Source organism: Halyomorpha halys, unplaced genomic scaffold (genome assembly GCF_000696795.3).
Source record: "Halyomorpha halys isolate HHAL.00 unplaced genomic scaffold, Hhal_1.1 Scaffold730.1, whole genome shotgun sequence".
Taxonomy (NCBI): domain Eukaryota; kingdom Metazoa; phylum Arthropoda; class Insecta; order Hemiptera; family Pentatomidae; genus Halyomorpha; species Halyomorpha halys.
The window spans coordinates 819749-840899 of NW_027110275.1; the positions used below are offsets into that span (position 1 = coordinate 819749).

The 21151-nt window shown below is 30.0% G+C and overlaps 1 protein-coding gene across 35 annotated transcripts in view; it reads right to left on the reverse strand.

Annotated features, from left to right (window-relative positions):
* Window positions 1–21151, reverse strand: part of para (paralytic) — a 198827-nt gene that overhangs the window by 172394 nt on the left and 5282 nt on the right. For all 35 annotated transcript variants that reach the window (XM_067048423.1, XM_067048408.1, XM_067048417.1 and 32 more), the window contains exon 2: window positions 10281–10337. The gene's annotated coding sequence lies outside the window, so the exon portion shown is untranslated. The remainder of the gene's footprint in view (window positions 1–10280; window positions 10338–21151) is intronic.

Consider the following 21151-nt stretch of genomic DNA (forward strand, 5'->3'; position numbering starts at 1 on the left):
ATGGTTACCTTAAAATAAATGGGGGATCGGGCAGAATGACTAGGCAAGGATACTTCAACAACTAACTTTATTATTACATAGATCTCATATATATAGCATTTGGTTTGTTGTTAAACTTAGGGATAAATAATCCTACTAGGACAGAGTTCTTGTTTATTGTCCTGAGGATATACATAGCTAACTTACATATAAATACTTATAGATTCTTTATAAATATTTTTTTTAAATCCATTAATAGTGTAATTTAGCTTGTAGTGCAATTTATTTATTTCATAAATATTCACTAATTGTAAGAAAATCAGGATATAAGGGAACTGAGCTTAAATTCTTTTTTGTACTGTAACATTTAAAATAGATTATTTGAAAACTTTAGAACAAATTGGAGTTAATATGGTAGATTTAATAATAAGAGTTGTTGATTTATTAATTTTATTTAAATGTTTAGGGAATATTAAATGGTCATCATTGATAAAGATAATAGGTTGCTCAAATGTTCAGAAGTATCAAAAATTATTTCCAAAAATCTTACTATGACGTGGTTTTTAATTTCAAACAAACCACCGAGTTGTTCCATACTAGTAGACTTAATAGACTTACTCACTGCAGTAAATCTATCAAATCAATTTCTGAATGCCTCAGGAATTTTCGTCAGGGGTTTCCTCTAGAACTCAAGACGCTAATCCCGCTAACCTACTAGTTTATTCTTCCAATCTTCCTCTTCCGCACATTTTTTTTTACCTGAGACTGGTTCCATGAATTTTTTATGCTATACACCAATCTTAGACAGAGTAGCTTCAGGATCAAATCTCACGGCACAGAAACACAATACATACTTGGTGTATTCCATTTAACACTAGCAATCTGATAGAGATTTCCGCACATGATGTCATTATTTAGATACCACCCATTCTGAAGTAAAATTCACCGAATTAACATCTTGGACTTGTGTTTAAGATGAAAAAATAAATAATCCTTTGTAACCCAATCACAAGACCAGAGCCACTGAAAGCAACGGATATCAATAACGCAGATGGGTATTTAATTTAATAGTTTCAAAAACATGTAACTCCGTATATTACCAATAAATAAATAAAAGGTTGTCTTATTGCTTAAAAGAAATATTTGAAAAATTATGATGAGCCCTCTTCCAGACATACAAGTCTCGGCGTTAGGTGGTACACCTACTTTCTAGATTCACATCCGGAATATTTTTATTTCATGTCAAACATTCGGACCTTGGGGTCCTGGATATAACGATAATTTATAGATTCTCCAAATGGACCAAATATCTGATTAATTTTGCAAAAAAAAATGTATGAGGAATGCATTCGACTCTACGATTGTGGTTAGGTGATCTTAAGCCTTTTTGAACAATCATAATGTTTCTTTAAATTTTGCTCTATGTTCTGCATTTCAGAAATTAACCTACCTATTATCATCCCACATCTTTTACCTATGTTTTATATTTATCTCATATTTTCCCTTTATAATTACATTTATAACTTTATAATTAATATGTTTTTATTATATAGCTTTACAACTCATCTTTTATGTTTTATATATTATATTTATATCCTTTATCTGCATTTTATAATTATTTCAAAGATCCACATTATGCTTACATTTATTGCATTATAATTAATTTTTTTATATATAAATTTACACCACCTTTGTACGTGTATTGAATATTGTATATTATATTTTCTTCATTATATCTATTCTTTTAATTGTATTGCATTTTATATATCTATATTTGTATTATTTTTCCTTATTATATATATTTATGTACATTATCACATTTGACTACCTATATTTAATATTTTACTATATTTTCTAATATCATCTTACTTTAATTTTAAATTATATACCTTTTTCACTTTCAAATGTAAGATCATTTTTCAACCGTCAAATACCCTCAGTCACTTACACTAAAAAAAAGCTATTCTTTCGATTTCCTTCATTTTGAAAGGTAGTTTTCCTATTTTAGTTCACTATTTTCTTCTTTTTTCCTAGACCTTTATCTTATTTCTCTTCTTTTAGTGTGTACTGTATATTTTTCTTTTATTTACACTTTTATTATTTCCGTTTTCATTATATGTCTAATACTGTTTTGTATATCTTGTCAATTTATACTTTTCCCTGTACGTCTTATTCTTGTTTCCTTTAATTTACTTAATTTTATATTAATTATCAAATATTTTTAGCCACACCTGAGTTCACTTTTATTTCATGTTATCTTATTCTCTTATCCTGTTACACAATATTAGTTGTTTGTATCTTTTTTAACCCTGACGAGGGAGATATGAGACGAAACTTTAACTCATAATAAATAGTTTATTTACAATTTGAGTAATTTTGACCACACCCAGACTATCTTCTTATCATTAATTGTGATGAAGGACATTGGTTTTTCTCTTGGGAATTCTTTCAAATCACAGAAAATATAAAATTTGTAAAAATGTCTCACACACCTTTTACACTAATAATACAACTCTATATTATTGAGGACGATTCAAACGACGGACAAAAAAGAGCTACACAATACAATATAGTATCATCCCAAAACGTTTATTCAAAGCAAGGCAGCAGCAAATATATTCCGCTATATCGGAGAAATATTAGAACGAAGCCGGATAAAGAGGTTCTTCTTAGAGTAATAACTAAATTTAATATGGCGGAAGGAGCTGGAATGCACTTCTCAACATGTATTATATCACTTTGTACCGAACTTTTCACTGTTCTTTGGGAAGTTTAACAGAAAAAAAACTTGTAACTTCTCATTTTTTGTTATGTAGGGTTCAGACTTTCAATATCTGAAAAACATGATAGCATTTTTTAATTTTTGACACTGATTTTCTCGTATAAATCTCTAGGAAAAAAACCTTATGAAGAAAATCAGAATTAATTACCCTAACTCAAGCAGTAAATTTTTATTGGTAAATCATGAAATTAACTCATTTGGTCTAAATTTTCTTTAAACAAATAAATTAATCTAAAACGAAACAGCATTAGTTGTATTTAAATTATTATATGCCCGTATTAAAAGTATTAATTGCAGGGTCCCATGGAAACTCATTCGCTTTTTAGTTGTTTTCTACTTTTTTGACAACCAAATCGAGAAGAACTCTATCAAACGTTAATATTCAAAATTAAAATTATATGAACTTATTCAATAAGTACTTTCAGTATTTAAAAATTTTAATTTTTCAAAATATTTATTGCAAATCAACAATCTTAATAAACATTTAACTTGCATAAATGAGGTAATACCGTCGTAATTATTAGTTAAATATTTCCAAATCTGGATATATTCACTGATGATATAGTACTTCTCAAAGCTAAATCTGATGTATGTATTACTGTGGTGAGCGTTCTTTGAGTACGACACATTTTCCTCTATATATCAAGGATTCGGAAAGATAGTGCATATTAATACATTTAATTTTTAATCTAGAAGTCCAATGATAACCAATACGTTTCTTTGTTACTTATTAAGTTTTGTTTTGTAGAATTCAGAACATTTAAGAATGCAAGCAGCATTTGTGTATTTTTTTCAATTGTTATTAAGTGACTACAAAATTATAAAACTGAATATTTTTTTCTTTTAAAGTTGATAAAATTGACTATAGTTTGATACCAGAACGAGCTCTCTAAAATGATTATATTTTATGATACGAAGACATAAATTGGAATAGTCTTATTTTTTGAAATATCATCAATCATGTTCGTTCTACTACGGAACAAATTTGATAGTTATTTAATTAGCTTTTTTACCAGCCAATAACAAAATGTTTAGGATCAATGGTTCTTATAAAAATGTCGGAATCTAACAATAAAATAATAAACTCTTCATATACATCATATATTATTGAACTCAGAGAACTAATATTTTTGATATTATTTCAGAAAATAAGAAACTTTTGAGGTTTTAGAATGTAGGCAATGTCTTGGAAGGGTATACCCATACTGAGTTCAGTTTTATTTCAAATGGTAGTAAATTTGGCGATATTAAAGGAGAAACTGCGAGATCGTTCTAGTTTCTGTAGAAGCAAACTTTATCTGGTGAATTTTTTTTTTCTATTTATTAGTTACGTGAAAAAAAAAATATTAAAATTTACATACAGAATCCTGACGCAAAATTCGTAATAACCGATCTAATTATTTATCACTATTGAATTTTTTTAAGGAATATTCATATTTATGACTATTCTAAAACGCATTTTTCTGAGGCCCTTAGCGTTACCATTGAGATGAAATTATTATTGCGTTAAGAATTATTAAGGTGGGATTGGAGTTTAGCATGGCATTTCGAAGAACGCTCGGCTCACGATATCTTATTCCTATCGATCATCGGGTACGGCATTATCGATTTAATAATGGCCCGAGGGCAACAAACTTTATTATACATAGTTTATAGCTAGCAGTATCCATCTGGCCAATTATTGAATTCATTTCTATGGAAAAAATTAAATAAACTATTCCGAGAGTATGGAGCTAAAAATGAAAATTAATAGTAATGTGATGTACGCTCTAGATCTGTTCCCAATTTACTATGAGGGTTCTGATACAAAATGAAATATCAAAGGACTTTATCTGCAGTTATAACTATTATACTATATTAACATATATTTAATTGATATATAACATAATGTTAGCATTGGGAATATAGTGAGTGATCTTGGCCAAAAATATAATTTTGGATTATATTGGGTATCTGCCAGGTATATTTTTCAATTTCAGGTACTTAAATATTTCTCGATTTAACCATCTTAAAGTTCTCTCTTCCTGGTTTAAGGTAAGATTTCAAAAGTGATATAGAACCGTCGCTTCCCGGGGGTCTTAGTGGCACCAGCCGGAATGGTCCCTCTCCATTCTCTGTTAGCCCCCAGTTATTATACCACCAGTGTATACCCGCCTTCAGCGGACATTGTAATTAGTCTTATAATTCCATACGGCAAACAAAGATGTAATTTGTATTTTGTATATATATGTTATATATTATTGTATTTTTATATTTAAATGAAAAATAAAGAGGTTTTGAAAATAAAATAAAAGGGGTCTTTGTGGGGCGTGGATTGATTGCCTTATTTTTTGTGTTATGGTCTCCTCTTGTTAGATTGTGACATGTCGACCGACCTACTCGCTATAATTGTTTGTTTGAAAAGTCATATAAGTAGGCTACCATGGAGAGTGAGAGTGGGGGGTATCATGCCGTTTTTCAATTTCAGGCGCTTTCTCAATATTGCTCGATTTATGTACCTTAAAGTCTCCTCTTCCCGTTCTAAGCTATTTCAAAAGTGATATAGGACCGTTGCTCCCCGGGGGTTTTGGCGGGGTGGATCCGGCGGGGAAAGATTGCCTTTTTTTTAGTGTTATGATCTCCTCTTGTGAGATTGTAACATGTCGTACATCAATCAACCTACTTGCTTATTTAAAAAGTCAGATAAGTAAGGCTAGCAATATGGGAATTAGTTCTAAGGACATAATTTCTTTTATTAGTTTTTAACCTCTTTATTTGTTTTTTAATTTTTCTACTGCTATGGCAATTTTATTTTTGGTGTATTTCTCTATTTCAATTTATTGGTGATTTCGTTTAGTTTAAGTTGATTTTATGTTGCGGATCACTGGAAAGGGGAGGTATGAGAGATTAAAATTAATAATAACAACTTGAAGAATTGTTTCCTGTTAAATTCCAATGGTTACATTTCAGCTATCCGCCATTTTTACCCAATTACATTGATACTAGGATATTGCAGAGCGGTGGTTCAGGACTTTAGGACAGTTGAATATAACTATAAATAATATATGTATATCATTTTTTCACTTAATGTGCTGAATATACCGGATCATTGCCCTAATAAGACATAAACTTGTTTTTTATGTTCTATTTGTCCACAATTATTTTTAAATGTGGCTCAAAATTTCAACAGATGAATATTTATTCGTGAAACCTTTAATAAAATACAAGTTTTTTTTTCTAGCTGCCCAAAACCATTACACTTTCACCTCTGGTTTTACAGTGGCCAGCAGATTTTGTTTTCAATTCTCTTTCTTGCTTTCTTCATACAAAACTAGAACCTTCTGATCCTAATACAATAATTTTAGATTTGTTCCATAATTGAAATCTATTTCTCTAGATCGATTTATAGATCTAAATATTTTTAAATTTCCTATTCCATGTTTGAAATACTAATTTGGTGATTTTTCTTTATTTGTTTCAAAATTTACTTATTATAGGCAACTGTAAAACCTATAATTTTTGGTTTTAAATATATTATTCATATTTCTCTTTCTATTAACAATAATAATATATTATTATTACTGTACGGACATAACAAATTAAATTTTAGTTTCCTTTCATCATTTGGAGAATTCGTTGAGGTTGAAATTTGTCTCTGTATTTGTATCTATTTCACATTAAACCATAGTATATGTTAATAAAATATGGAGTTAAATATTAAAATAATAAAAAACATTAGGAAAATTAAAATGATCGGGGCATTTAGAGGTTATTTTCAAGTAACGGAATTGATAACATCGATATTATTTATGTGTACATTCCATGAAAGTGAATGGGTAACTTGGGAGGAATTTTTAAATAGGAAAATTCGTTATGGCCAAGATTGTGTAGATTATATATAACCTATTTCTGTTTGACTTGACTAAACAATCCAATGGTATTGTCGGTATTTGCCTGTGTTTGACTTCACCCTTCCTTGTATCTCAACGCCCACAGACTCATAACCAAAAGCTTAATTATAGCAAAGCTAACTTAATTAATTACGCTTGATAAGAAAGGGACAAGCTTGGCTTATTAAATTATTAGCAAAGATAAATTAAATGGCTTTTCAGGGCTGCAGAAAAATGTAGTATAATTTTTAATGTTTTGGATTACCAGGTCACGTTATTAGAGAAAGAGAGATATTTTCTTTCCTTTTTTAAAAAATTAATTAATGTAATAATATATTTAAAAATGATACCCAGAAAAAATATAAGATAACTCTAACGACTCTGAATCCAAGAGGAACACTACCGTTCAACATATTTGAAGAATGTATTAGAAGGAACAATGAGACTGAGAAACAGCAAAAAATAACCTTTATCATCGGAATATTTTCAGTGGTATTAGTATTATGTATTGATGATTGTAACAACCGACTCAAGATACTGATATAAATAAAAAAATTGGGTAAAAGGAAATTTTGTATGCACAATTACAGATAATTTGTTTATTCCCAGCATTGAAAAAGCACCAGGTCGAAACAGATCTGATGAGGACTATATATAAATTAAATAAGAAATAAAGGAATGCGGTGAGATATAATAACCCCATTTATTGAGATTTGAGAGTACCCATGGAATAAGGCAGGGATGCAGTTTTAGCCAAATACTATTTCTAATTGTACTCAACAAGGCTCTGCGGAGGTTTGGTTATATAATAAATGGAGGAATAGCTGTTACTTAAAGGAAAGAATGGATGAGGACTGGCGAATGGAGAAGGGAAGAGAATTCCAGAAGGAGGTTGCACGAATAACGAAGGATTTGCTAAAGAAGGCGGTTCTATAGAAGGGCATATTTAAATCAATCGGTTGGGATCTGGTGTTTAATGAGTGGATGGATGAAAGAAGAGAAAGGAGATCTAGGATATAGGTAGGTTTTTTGATTTTAAGAACTTGGAATAGGAAAACACCAAGGAGGTATTGCCTTCGGGAGGTTGGATAGAGACACTTCCACTCGGTATACCAGCGGGAGACTTGAGAACACCTTGGGAACCCAAAGATAAATCTTAGTATATGAAACAAGAGTCGATGAGAGAAGGTCAAGAGGAAGACCCAGAAACACTTTGCATATTGTAGCCGAGGAAGTGTTCGACAAGAAAGGAATTAACCGAAATAGACGTAGCCAGCTGGTATAGCATCGAGACTTAAGGGTTCGGCCCCATAAGCGAACCAATGCTTTGTGGTGAGTGAGGAATGATTAAGAAGAAAAATAAGTGTTCTGAGGCAAATAGGGACCAGTTTGTTATCAGGGGATCCCTATAAGTTGACATCTCTCGTAGCAATGTTACAAAGTTTGTATAAGTTCAAGCAGAGAACTAGGAATAAAGTATTAAAAAAAGGATATCATTTACTTTAATATCTAGGGAGAGCGAAAAAAGTAGTTCAGATGAAAAAAAGTCCAAAACAGGTCATGTGTTTCACAGCCTGTAGAATATTTTGAAATCGACATCATTCAATATTATTTTTCAGATTATATTATAGAGAGAAGATTAGAGCTACTTAGAGATTGTAGTGACTTATAGATATGTGAGTCAAAATTTCAAAAGTTTCTAAAGCGTATAAAAAAAAAAAAGATTTCGCCTTTTTTCTGACTCGAACAAATCTTAAACCATCCCTTAGATGTAATACCATACTTATCTTGTTATTTTAACTGGATAAAAATAAAATTAAAGTTATCTTAAATAATATAAAATAATTACCAGACCACATTAGCAATGATTTAGATTATAATTGCATATATTAAATAAAAATAAAAGCTGGTTGTCTATTACATAAAATAAAATTAATAAAGGTTGGATAAAAAAAGACGACAAGTGCTGTATAGGGCAACCAAAACAAAAATTTGCAGAATTATGCAGGTTCATCTAACGGATGACTGAAAGATTGACTGCGTACTTCAAGATATCTTCCAGATAAGTGAATTACTTGAGACAGTATAGTAAAATTCTTGTTACTTCTCTATAATTAGAAGTGTGTAGGTAAGTGCTAAATTGAAAATGGTGCTTTCTATAAAAAAAAAAAAGGAAGGTACTGTTTGATGAAGATGTTTACTTAGAATGTGCACCAAAGTTGTTGCTGCTATTTTAAAATTGAAAATCAAAATTTTTAGTATAAATTATTTTGAAACACAAGTTGTTGAGGTCAACCGGTGCAAAATCGATTAAAGATTGGTGGTTAATTTGAGGATTGTGAGGAATATTCACAATGGTTAGCTTGCTAATGATAATTCTGAATAAAATTATAAAACAATCTCGGTTTCTTAAATGATGAAATAATAATAATTTATACAAGCTTAAGCTAATAAAAATAAGCGAACTGAAGAAATAAATTATAAAAATTTCAGCATAATCTTCATTTAAACTTTCCTCCTACAGCAACTTTCCTTGATTTATAAAAGTATAATGTTGTTCACTTGTTCTGAATTAAATGTAAACAAAAATGTATTTTACTTAAAGAATGTCATAATATTAAAGTCAAAGAAAGTTACCTAATTATTCAAAAATTAGCGGCTCTCTATTGTTCGATGTATTCATCTGGCTCGGGAGTCAAGGAAAATAATTTCATTATTTTCGAGAATAAAATAAACCCTGTTTCCACCAAAATGAGAGAATTCACATTTCAAGAAACTTAGGATACAAAATTAAAATAATTCTATTTTTCTAAAAATAACACGTCACAAGGCACTCCACTCAGCCAGCGTTCAAATATATTTTTTTAAGGACTGGTACAATGAATCCGAAACTTTTTTTTTTGTTATTTACTCATATAATAAATTATTATTTTAAATAATAAACTGTTGTACAATGATTGGAGAGTTTTTAATATTCGGTAGTTCACAAATGAGTAATGACATAGTTATGACAACAAAAATTATGCAAGTAAATTTTGCATAGGAACCTTAAGCATTTTGTCGGTCAAATATCCCGAAGTGTTATTTTGAATTATAGCTAAGTAAGACGAAAAGACATTCCCTACATACTAAAATCAAAAGCAATAACTTGTTAAAATTTAGTTTAAAGCCGATTTAATATAAGAAATTTCTTATTCTGGTTAAGAAATAGTAATAGAGAAAAATATTGTTTAGCCATTGAAAAGCTCAAATGAATACAATTTTTTTAAAAATTGGATACAAAAAATAAATTACTCAATTTAAGTCCTCTATTTTTTAATTTTTAAATCGCTCAATCGGCATGAAGCCATGCAAGTGAAATGCTACAATGAAATAGCAAGTGTAAACACTTCTAATACTTCTACGCAATATTTGTACACAGTACATAAGTGCCAACGTAATAGATTATGAGCGCTTGAAAATATTTTTTTTTTATAAGTTATCAGCAAAATTTCATCATAACTTTTTCATTATTGATTACAAAATAAATAAAGGCTATGTAATTAAAATTATAAAGCGTATGCATAAATTTTGGCATATAACTGTGCTAATATAAATCAAACAAAAATGAATGAAAAATTATAAAAAATTAATTTTGAGAAAACACTCACACGAGGTTTGCTTACTCTGAAATAGTTCCCGTGTCTTTATGAGAAATATTTCTAAACCTGAAATCAGTAAATATTAGGTTTAAATAATGTTTAAATCAACATATCTATGGAAATAACTCAATTTTATTAAAAGCATTATAAATTAATTTAAAGTAATTATCATAGTGCTACCTAGATGTTCCCCACTAGTTACTCATCATAGCTGATAAACATATCAAATTAGAATTTTAATGTTTTCTAGGCTACATATTATATTTTCAGTTGATGAATTATAACCTGAATTAGGTATATTAAGCTGAAATTAAATAGTAAATCTGTTTTTTAAAAAGTAGATAAGTTCTAAAATACATATATAAATAAACAAGAACAACAGAAACGTTTGACTGACTAATAATTAGTGTATCACTTCCCAAAAAAAAATTGTATACAAATAATGATAAAGTAAATAACTGCAGTAATGGGAAAATAAAAACTAGATCGCTGTAATAATAAGTATGGAAAATAGTGTTTGTTTTTTTTTCATTGAATATTACAAAATTTATTTCTGATGATACCTCCTCAAACCAAAAGGCTCCATGATACTTCATAAAACTTTAAATTCATTTTATCAGAATATGAATGAAATATTGACCAAATATTTTGGTCGATAACCAACAGTTCTGTTTAGCGTAATAATAGCCCCACCCCTCCTACTCCACGAGTTCTAAAAATTATCCTTATTAAACAAATATTATAAACTTGATAATATAAAAGTTGATATAATAGTTATAGGTTGTTAAAGTTGCTAATTATTGGGACTTAGAGAATTTTTTGGTCAATAACTAATAGTTTTGTTAGGAGTTACCTCTCCCACGGTAGCTCCATCAGAATTATTTTAATTTTCACTACTTCTCGGAATGAAAATGTTCGATCAAAAATTTTGGGATTTCCGTTAGCCCCCCTTAGAGTTCCAAAAATTACCAACGTTCTAAAGTTGATAGCAAAATAGTTATAGAGTCAAAGTTGCACAAAACGTGTTGTTGCCGAGCTTTTATTTGAATGGTATTTTTCATGTTTTAAAGAACAAAACTATTTATGTAAATAACTGAGAACACCAGAACTCTTATGGGGATACTATGACTAAAAAAAAAAATTACAAATATTTATAGGATATGGGACCAACATCACAGAGGTGTGTTAGTGTCACAGGCCTCGCTCTGCGGCGATGGAGTATACAGTACGGCAAAACATATCTGTCTAGCAAGTTTAGTAGCATAAAGCACCTTGCATTATCAACTTAATAGCTATTTCACTTGATTTTATTAACTAACATAAGGGTTAATATCTGTACTGATGAGTATAAAGGATTTAAGTCCATATTCTTGATTTTTAAGAAGACAAAAAATAAAGTTAAAAAATTCTATATAACTTATCAGTTTTTTAATATTTTAAACCTGGATATTATCATAATATAAAATTTTATATTCAACTTAAATCCTTTATACCAATCGATAGAGAATTTTTTTCTGACTGACTATGTACTTAACTCAACATCGACATTTGTTGGACTTAAATTAAACCCTATTAAAAATATACGCTGTCATTATAAGAAGAAATTATAGTCATTGAAGTTTCCTGGTAATTGAATAAATTTACTATATATGAAAAATAGATAGTTTTAAAACCCTCATTAAAAACTCTAAAACTAATGAAAAATCCACTTACACACATTAGTTTCAAAAATATTTTATTTAATCAAGACTTTATACTTTGATTAGTATTGCTATAGGTGCTTAAAATCATAAAAGAAAATAACCGTAGGCAACGGTACCATCTTTGAATTATGTCCGTTTCTAAATAGAATAAAAAAAAACTTTTTTTATAAGATGTGCCACTATTAAAGGAAAGCAGCAATAAAATAAAATGACTAACGGAGAAATTAATTAAATAAATTCATTCATTACGACTTTAATAGCGATTAAAGCCCCTCGGAGACGTCATTACGAAAAATAGATAGTTTTAAGGCACTCATTAAAAACTCTAAAACCAATGAAAAATTCACTCACACACATTAGTTTCAAAAATACTTTAATATAAATATTCTTAGAAAGTAGGAGTGTAGGATGACCTCAGAAAAAAAATAACCGAATGCAACGGGACCATCTTTGCATTATGTCCGATTCTAAATAGAATAAAAAAAACTTTTTTTATAAGATGTGCCACTATTAAAGGAAAGCAGCAAGAAAATAAAATGACTAACGGTGAAATTAATAAAATAAAAATTATTCATTAAGAGGCGAAGTTGATCAGAAGTTTAATCGAATAATGTATACTTAACTCATTTAGTAAAATGGGGGGAGGGCTAGGAAAGGATGATCATTGATTGATATAATCTGAAGCGGCGCCGTTTCGAACCCTGCTGGCTCGGGTTGAAATTTATTTCACGGCGACCCCCCGAAATGATTCCTAACCTGCTCACTCTGACTAGAATAAGCTGTCAATATGTATCTAATGAACTCTATCTCCACAAAAAAAAAAAAAAAAAAAAAAAAAAAAAAAAAAAAAAAAAAACCGGAAAATGGACGATAAAAAATATATAATGTATTTTAATAATATTTATTTAAAAATTGAGTATTTATAAACCGGTTCGATTTTACATTAACGTTTTGATGGAGTTTCTGTTATAAAAATATGGTTTAGATCTCATGGATACGAAAAGGATGAGGTGATATTTTTTTCAAGGGTGGTATCAGCAAAAAGTAACTAGAAAAGTGTAAATGATTTTCTAAAATAAAAGAATCTAGGGTATAACAGGTGGTCAATAGCAGAAGTGGCGTTGATTTTGATAGTAAAAAGTAAAAAAGAAAACCTCATTGATTTTAAATTTTCCTCTGTTACGATGTAAGTTTAAATATTTAAAATTTCAAAATATTTAAAATATTTTTTTTTGTTAACTGCACTGATTTGAAATGAAAACCAGAATTTAGTGGATTAAATTTAGTATGGTTAGTGATTAACTATTTTCTATTATAAAATTTTATTCCCAAAAATATCATATAATTATTAGAATGAAATCAATGAATGAAAAAAACAAAACATTCAAAGTAAATGAGTACATATGTTGTTCACGTCGCATGCGATTATCGAGTGTTTCTTAGCCTTGAAGAAATTATGAAGACCAATGAAAACAATATACTAATGAGCGTAAAGGAAAAGGAAGAGATAGGAAGATAGGATGAAGAATGGATGCTGTTGGGGACTATTCTCAGAGTTGGCTAAAATAGGAGACGTCGGTCGAAGACGTCAGGAGCCGAGGATATCGATTCCCTGGCTCCGTGCTGTCTGCTTCTCTTCGCCCTCCCAACCAGTTCACACTATATTGTAGTCTCAATATTTATCAAGCAGCTTTTCAATATTTTCAACAATAGGAAACCACGATTATAATAACAATTATCCTATTTTTTCCATTTTTTAATATATATTAAACCTCTAATAAACAATTACAAACCATTTTTTTTTCAATTGCTTCCTAGAAATAAAATACGTGAATTAAAAAAACAATTACGAAGTTTGCGCCAAAACGTTCGCTATTATATTTAGGCTGCCAATGGTTTAATTTAAAAAAATTGTTCTAAAAACAGAATAAATAAATTATCAAAGAGATGCAGCAATAAAACCTATAATTTAGATCGGCTGTTAGAATGTTCATGCCGAATGGATAAAAGCAAACACCATCAATATTTTAAAAAGTAACCATATGAACTAAACCAGCATTTTTAAAGTTAAAATTTAAATGAAAATATAAAAAAAAATATATATATATATATTCAATAAATTTCAACTATATCAGTCGCAACAGTTACTAATATCCTAATAAATTTATATTGAAGATACGTTCAATTTATAATATTAGAAAAATAAATATAAAAGGTGTTACTGATAATAGAATGGTGTAATTATGTTCATAAAACGTTCACCAATAATCATAGGTTAAATTTAAACAAGTTAAAATAAACTTTTTTACTGATTTGTTCTGATTTTAAGGGGAAAAAAAAGAAAAAATATTATATACAGATGATTGACCGTAATGAGTTTGAATGAGATGATCAGGTCTGCGGTCCGAAATATATATATATATCAACTACCTATAGATTGCCGAAATTTCGATCCACAATGTCAACACATCAGCAGGGCTGATGTGATTGGTGGAGACGTATATATATAATGGACAGAGAAACTTTGAAATACCAGATTCATATTCCCTTTGGACAATTCCTTTTGTCCATTGTTTACACCTCTCTCAATCATAAAAGGCTGCTAAAGACGTACAATGTGGGTCGCATGTCACCAATCAATAAATAGTTGAAAACTATTTTTGTTCTTCTTGTCCGCACTGACCATCACCTTCAAAAGAAAAACTAATGTAGCTACCTTTCCTTCAGGAGAAACATTTTATGCAATAGCTATTGATCCTGGCCTTTAATAATTGATAATTAAAAGTAATTAGACGTTAAACATTATCACAGGTGTTACTAAAAAAAAAAAAAAGAGATAATTATTAAAGTTATATTTTATTTTAGTTTTCTCTGTCAGATACATTGATATGCAATTTTCCTTAGCTGAGGTTAACTTTCAATGATCCATCGTCAGTTACTTTTTTAAATGCTTCAAATTTTCCCCCCAAAAAGGTAAAATCTTTAGCATATAAATAATTTAAGAAAACAAATAAACAGATATCAAGGCATACCCATTTTAAAGAAACAACAGGAAGATTTTTCTTTTGGAAAACAATTTTGATATCATCTATATATACATATACTCATGCAAATTATATTTTTCGATGAAACCATCATGTGTTATTTTCTATAAAATAAAACATAATAACTGTAAACCACAATTGAATTTTTAATCTAAATTCCTAATCAATATTTTTGGTATTCATTTATGACCATTAAATAATTAATACCCATGTTATTCAAATACAAGTTCCTAATATACTTTGTATTAAAAATTGTTTATATTTTATGATAAAAGAAGAAAAAACATATATCAATTCTTTATGCAAATCACAATATTTTGCAATGGCTTCTTTAATTGAAGTTAAATTTAAGAAAAAGTTTTTTCACAATGTTCTCATATTTAAAAAAAACTCTACTTTTGCTGGGGGAGAGGACAGAGACAAAAACGTCGTCCTCACGTGTTAGTCAACTTTCTCGCCGAGGGAGGAGCTTCAGGCTCTGTTTTACTCCCAGTAGAGCGGTCCCTCCTCGTTCTTGTACCCCCATCACTTCTACTATACATACCACACTAATGTCATGTGGCAAAGGAAGGGCCAAGTTTTATGTATATATATTTAGATTAAGGTTTTAGATTTAAGTCTTGATATATTGTAAATAAAAATTTAGGAGGTAGGAAAAAAAACCACTCAGGTGCCTTTCGCTCTCAACAACGCTTAAGTAGTGCCGAATCCCAAGACCCTTAAATACGAAAGAAACAGCTGAGAATCTTTTTCAACTTTGTCTTACCACATGTTTTAGCGTTTTTTTTTTCTACTTGTTTTTTTTAAATATCAGAAGTAACAGAGTATTATCGGCACCAATCCTGAACTTAGTTCAGGAAATCTCAACTCCAGCAGCTGTGTGATAGCCAAGATCCCACCTATACTGTCAATCACCATGCAAGAAATACACGTCGATACGCTGGCGTGGACCAAGACTAATACAACATCCCAAGATCTGAGGAAAGCGGTATCTGACCTCGAAAGATTCACTGGAGAGACCAAGGAATTCAAACATATTCTGAAAGGGGTGATCGGCTATTGGAAAGGATAAGAGCGAGGGTAGCTGATAACCTGTTATGTGCTGTGATAGCCTGTTGGTAAAATGGAAATATCGGGACAACGCAAGGAAGAAGACGAAGAACCAGACAAAACCTAGAGGTAGTAGCAGGCAAGGAGACTGCGAATGTCAGGGATGCTGAAAAACTTTCAATGCCGAAACGAAGAGCACATGGCACAAAACGAAGGGCATATTTATGAGAGAAGAGATATGAGCCAGTACGACCCAATGGAGGTCAACGCCAACCAAGTACGGAGGAGCAACAATCGTAGAAGGCTAAGTAGATCATCGATCTAGTCTACAGAAGCATCGAGAGCGTCGGAGACTAAAGGAGTAGAGGAGCCACAGAACGGAGGGCTGGGCAAGAATGCAGATTGAGACAACGAATCTGAGAAAGGAATACTCGAGAAATTTGAGGAGGATGTTGGCAGAGAGGCGTCCGCACACCAGTAAATTATAACGTAAGAAAGAAGCACTGCAGTTTGCCTTTAATAAAGGTAGAAGGTGTGAGGTACTTGGTGGACACTGGCAGTCCTTTTCAGTAAGGAAGCCCTAAAGAAACTAGAGGCAGAATGAGGAAACGCCAAATTCAGGAACGCTTGTGTAAATTACTCAAGCAGTTGGAGGTGGAGACAGGATTGACCTGTTGGGGAACTAATAGGGATACCGGAAAAGTACATATTGTAGTAAGCATGTCTAAGAAATACCAGATAATCCTGGTGTGCGATCTGCTGGGGAAGGTAGGTGCCTGGGTTTGGAACAACCGGGGAAAATGGACGAGGAGGGAGATCAGTGAATTGCAGAGTATGATGACAGAGAGGAATTGTCATCAAATGAGAGCTCGGTAGGAAACAGACCAGCAGACATGGAAGAGATAAAGGAGATAGCCAAAGACAAGAAATTTTATTATTGTTATCATATAATTATTGATTTTGTATTTCATATTTGTATATTGGATGGATAGAGGAAGTTACGGGCAGAGGGCCCCTCAGCTGATATCGGGTATATAAAGGGAGATATAGAGGAGGACAGGTACCAATAAAAAGCGTCTTTCACTTGAACTTGCGTGCGTCATTTCTCATCTTCTTTTTCTTTGCATTTTGTTCTCGACCCCACTTATATACACACAAACACGCAAGGTACAGTACCATTAAATCAGTAAATTTTCTAATAAGATTCACATTTCAGTACGAACCATTGTTGATTTGAGCAATACTTGGTTGTTAACAAATTTGTAATTCTTAATTTTAAAAAAAAAATAGTACCCCTTGAAGGTTAAAGATTTTCTAATCTCATCCCAAAATGGAGACTGGTGTAGGCATGCCATTGAGTAGGCTAAGGAGATATATGAACGGAATTCCTGAGGGCTGTATTCCATACAAGAATCCCAAGGATGGAAATTCCTTCTTAAATAGAACCTTTGTCTTCAATTTTATATTCTATTTCGGATTTATCATCTCTTTAACACTTCGCCATGTTATGTAAAAGCTTAATAAATGTTTAACACAGGAATCTTTACTTTTTTATATTTAGGTATATTTTCAATAGAAAGAACTTATGATTTTCATTATAAGAATTATTCGACTTATATAGGAAAAAAAATCACATTTTAGAGCTATTTTACCAGCAAACTGAAAATCGTAATTTTATATCATTTTTTTTTTATTTTGTGACTAACTTCACTAGTTTTCAATAGAAAAAAAATTTAAGTTACTTTATTTCCAATAAAATTTATGCATATTTTAAAAAAGCAATTGATTTCAAAGATATTTAATATAATTGTTATTGTAAAGTGGTGTGAAAAAAAATTGTTACATAAGTTATTATCAAAAAATGATATTCCAAAAATCTCATATGTTATCGGTTAAATTAAATTTTTATAAAAATGTAGGTCTGTAACACCTATTCGGCAAAGGAAAATTTGAATAAAATACGTTTTGTAGATGTATTATTTGAATTTGTCAAAAAACTATTTTTTTTATTTTTCTATTAAACTTTGATAGAAAACTCCTCATATATTTTTTAAATTATATTAAGTAAAGCTGAACAGTGGTCAAGGAGAAGACAAAAATAAATTTTTCGAAATATTTGAAACTACAAGTTAACTTTGTATTATGAATACTTAAAAGTTGAAAAATAATCGCCCATAATATGGAAAATTAGTGACACCTTTATATTATTTGTAGGATAAAAAGATTCATCACTTAAATACCAATACTTTTTAATGTAATCATATTTTTAAAAATATATTTGAATTTTATTCTGTGTATATAATCTACGTATATAACACTCTTCACTTTTATTCTTAGAAATTATAGATTTTTTTTTTTAAGTGGACGCTTAAACAATAATTGTTTACGAATGTTTACAAATACATAACTATTGAGCTTTGTCTATCTCTGTTTTCATCCTCTGCAAATAGTATTAAGCCCCTATCTCCTTCTGATGTTTGTATTTTAGTGTCCACCATAAGTAGTATAAGAGTATATACCTATTTGCTCTATTATTATAATAATAATAATAAAGGCTTAGTGAATCGAAGGTTCGATGCCGATACCACCGAGCGTTCTCTACATACATCTGTCCAGTGACGCCCACCAAACCCAAATCCACTGAATCAGTCTTATAGCAATCCTCCAAACTACGTTTTGGTCTGCTCCTCGGACATTCCCACGTCGGTTAGTGTTAACAATTCAAGGATCGGTTTGTTTTACTAATGCAACCTTACACTCCCATCTTATTCTCCGCCATGCTACAACCTCAATTATTTTTACCGGGTGCAGTTCCCTAAATTCCACCGTAGTCTCATCCTTTTTCGGTTAGAACATATTGAGTAATACTATTTTTTCAAAAACATTAAGACACTGTTCTTCTCTTAGTGTAAGAGGTCACGTTTCGCATCCGTAAAGGACAGTGGTAAGGTTAATAGTTTTGTGAATTCTAACACTGTTTGCTCTAGACTCATTAAATTTAGAAATCAATGCCGGAAAAGTTTATAACTTTATTTAAATTTTATATTAATGGTACAAGATGGCTAATACTGCAAACAAGGTCATTTTATGTGGAAGTTTATTTTAACTGGAATATTAAGGATAGGGATGTTGAGCGAAGAGGCATAGAAAGCGTACAATAATGATTATAATGAAAATGCAGCATAATTTCGATGAACGAAGTCTATTTCATCCTCCTTTTGGCTTTATATACAAGCATTAAACAATATAGCAACGAACTATTTTTAACAATTTTCATCAATATGTAAAGAAATACATATTATTTCAATAAATCTTACAAACATGTAAATAATACTGCATAAATTTTACACGAATTTTGTAGATGAACTATGTACAAATTACGGAGTATTGGTTTATATCTGATTTACTAAAAAATAAAAAAATATTGTTCAGTATGTAATTTTGCCCCCAAATTTACTTTTTTGAAGCACAGTGCGGCGCTAGTGCGGGATTAACAGTAACGGATAAGCTGTGAGGGTATCGTAGCTATGAACCCCTGAATATCAATACTGAAACCGAATTGTACTAAACTTCTTAAGAGCCATCCAGAATCTTTGGTAACAACTAGAACAAACTTTTGTAGAATTTAATTCTCGGGTTAATTAGTTGAGATGTGGTTTTTTTTAATACGGAATTACGATTAAATTCAATTGAGGTAATTTTTAAGTTATTTACCTTTTTTTGTTATATACAGAATGTTGCTATTACATGAATGATTTGTTAAGTTTTGCGATAGTATAATTTCATTAAAATGTCCATGGATAACATAAATTCATTAAATACTGAACAAAGATCGATAGGTACCTGCTTGATTCCGTAGTGTGTGATTTACAAGCTCTTTCAAATGTTATAATTTTATAAATTAAGCATTATAAAGCAAGATACCTTTGCATGGTAACAGTAATGGAGAAGTTCAAATATCTTGTCTCATTCCCTATCCTTATTTTATATTCTGTTGTTCTTCAGTCATTCAGTATTTTTTAAATTTATTTTTATTTTAGTTTTTTAATACATTATCGACAAAATGTATAAGTATATTTAGGTAAATAAAATTGTGTTAAGCAGATAAGAGGTGTCCCATCACTTTTAAAATTTAAAACTATATATATTTGTACATTAAGTTATTCAATCAGTGTCGTACTGAGATGAGAGAGAAATGCTTTATTCATCCATACTGCCCAAATACATTGGGTTGCTACAATACACAGCATACCAATCAATCCATGATCGGACATATATACAATACATATATTTACATGATATAACAATAATATTTTTCCCTTTCCTTTTTCATTTACAATCAATAGTCGTATACAAATATAAATACTACAAATACTAAATACAAATATTTTATTTTATTATATTTCTCTTATTTTTTTTTTATCAATTTAACAATTATATTTCATTAACTTGACAATTTTATTTTCCCTATCTCACTCTCTCAGACCTTCCCTTTCCAGTGATCCGTAATCCACGTTCGACCCTTTGAAAAAATTTATAATTTTTACAAAAATGTAAAGTCAAACCAAAGACATTATAGTCACCATAGAAGAAGAAACACATAAATTAAAAAAAATAAATATATAGATTTTGGAAAAACAAAACAAAAAGTTAGTTAAAAGAAATACTTCAATGAATAGATAAGTTAAATATAATTTAAAAAAAAAGAAATTCAGATAGTATAATGGATCGAAAATAAAAGTATGTAATTATAAAATTATAATAATTTAAAATTATTTTCCTTTACTGATTGCATATTTTGTGATATAGAATATCTCTTTGGGCTCTTGAGACTTTACATTTTGAGACTCGAACAAAACCAAGCTTCAATATTTGATGATGAAAAGGCTTTAATGATAAAAAGGGGGGAATTTTTAGGTTTTAGTGAAAAATGAAAAAAATTAATTGTATGAAGTTAGTTTAAATGCATACACATTTAGAAAAATCAAACGATGCTTCTAGCAAAGTAGGCCCCAAAAGATATTTGGCAGATAGCTTTAATATGACTACACTATTGAAACAATTTGGACTGGAAAGATAAATA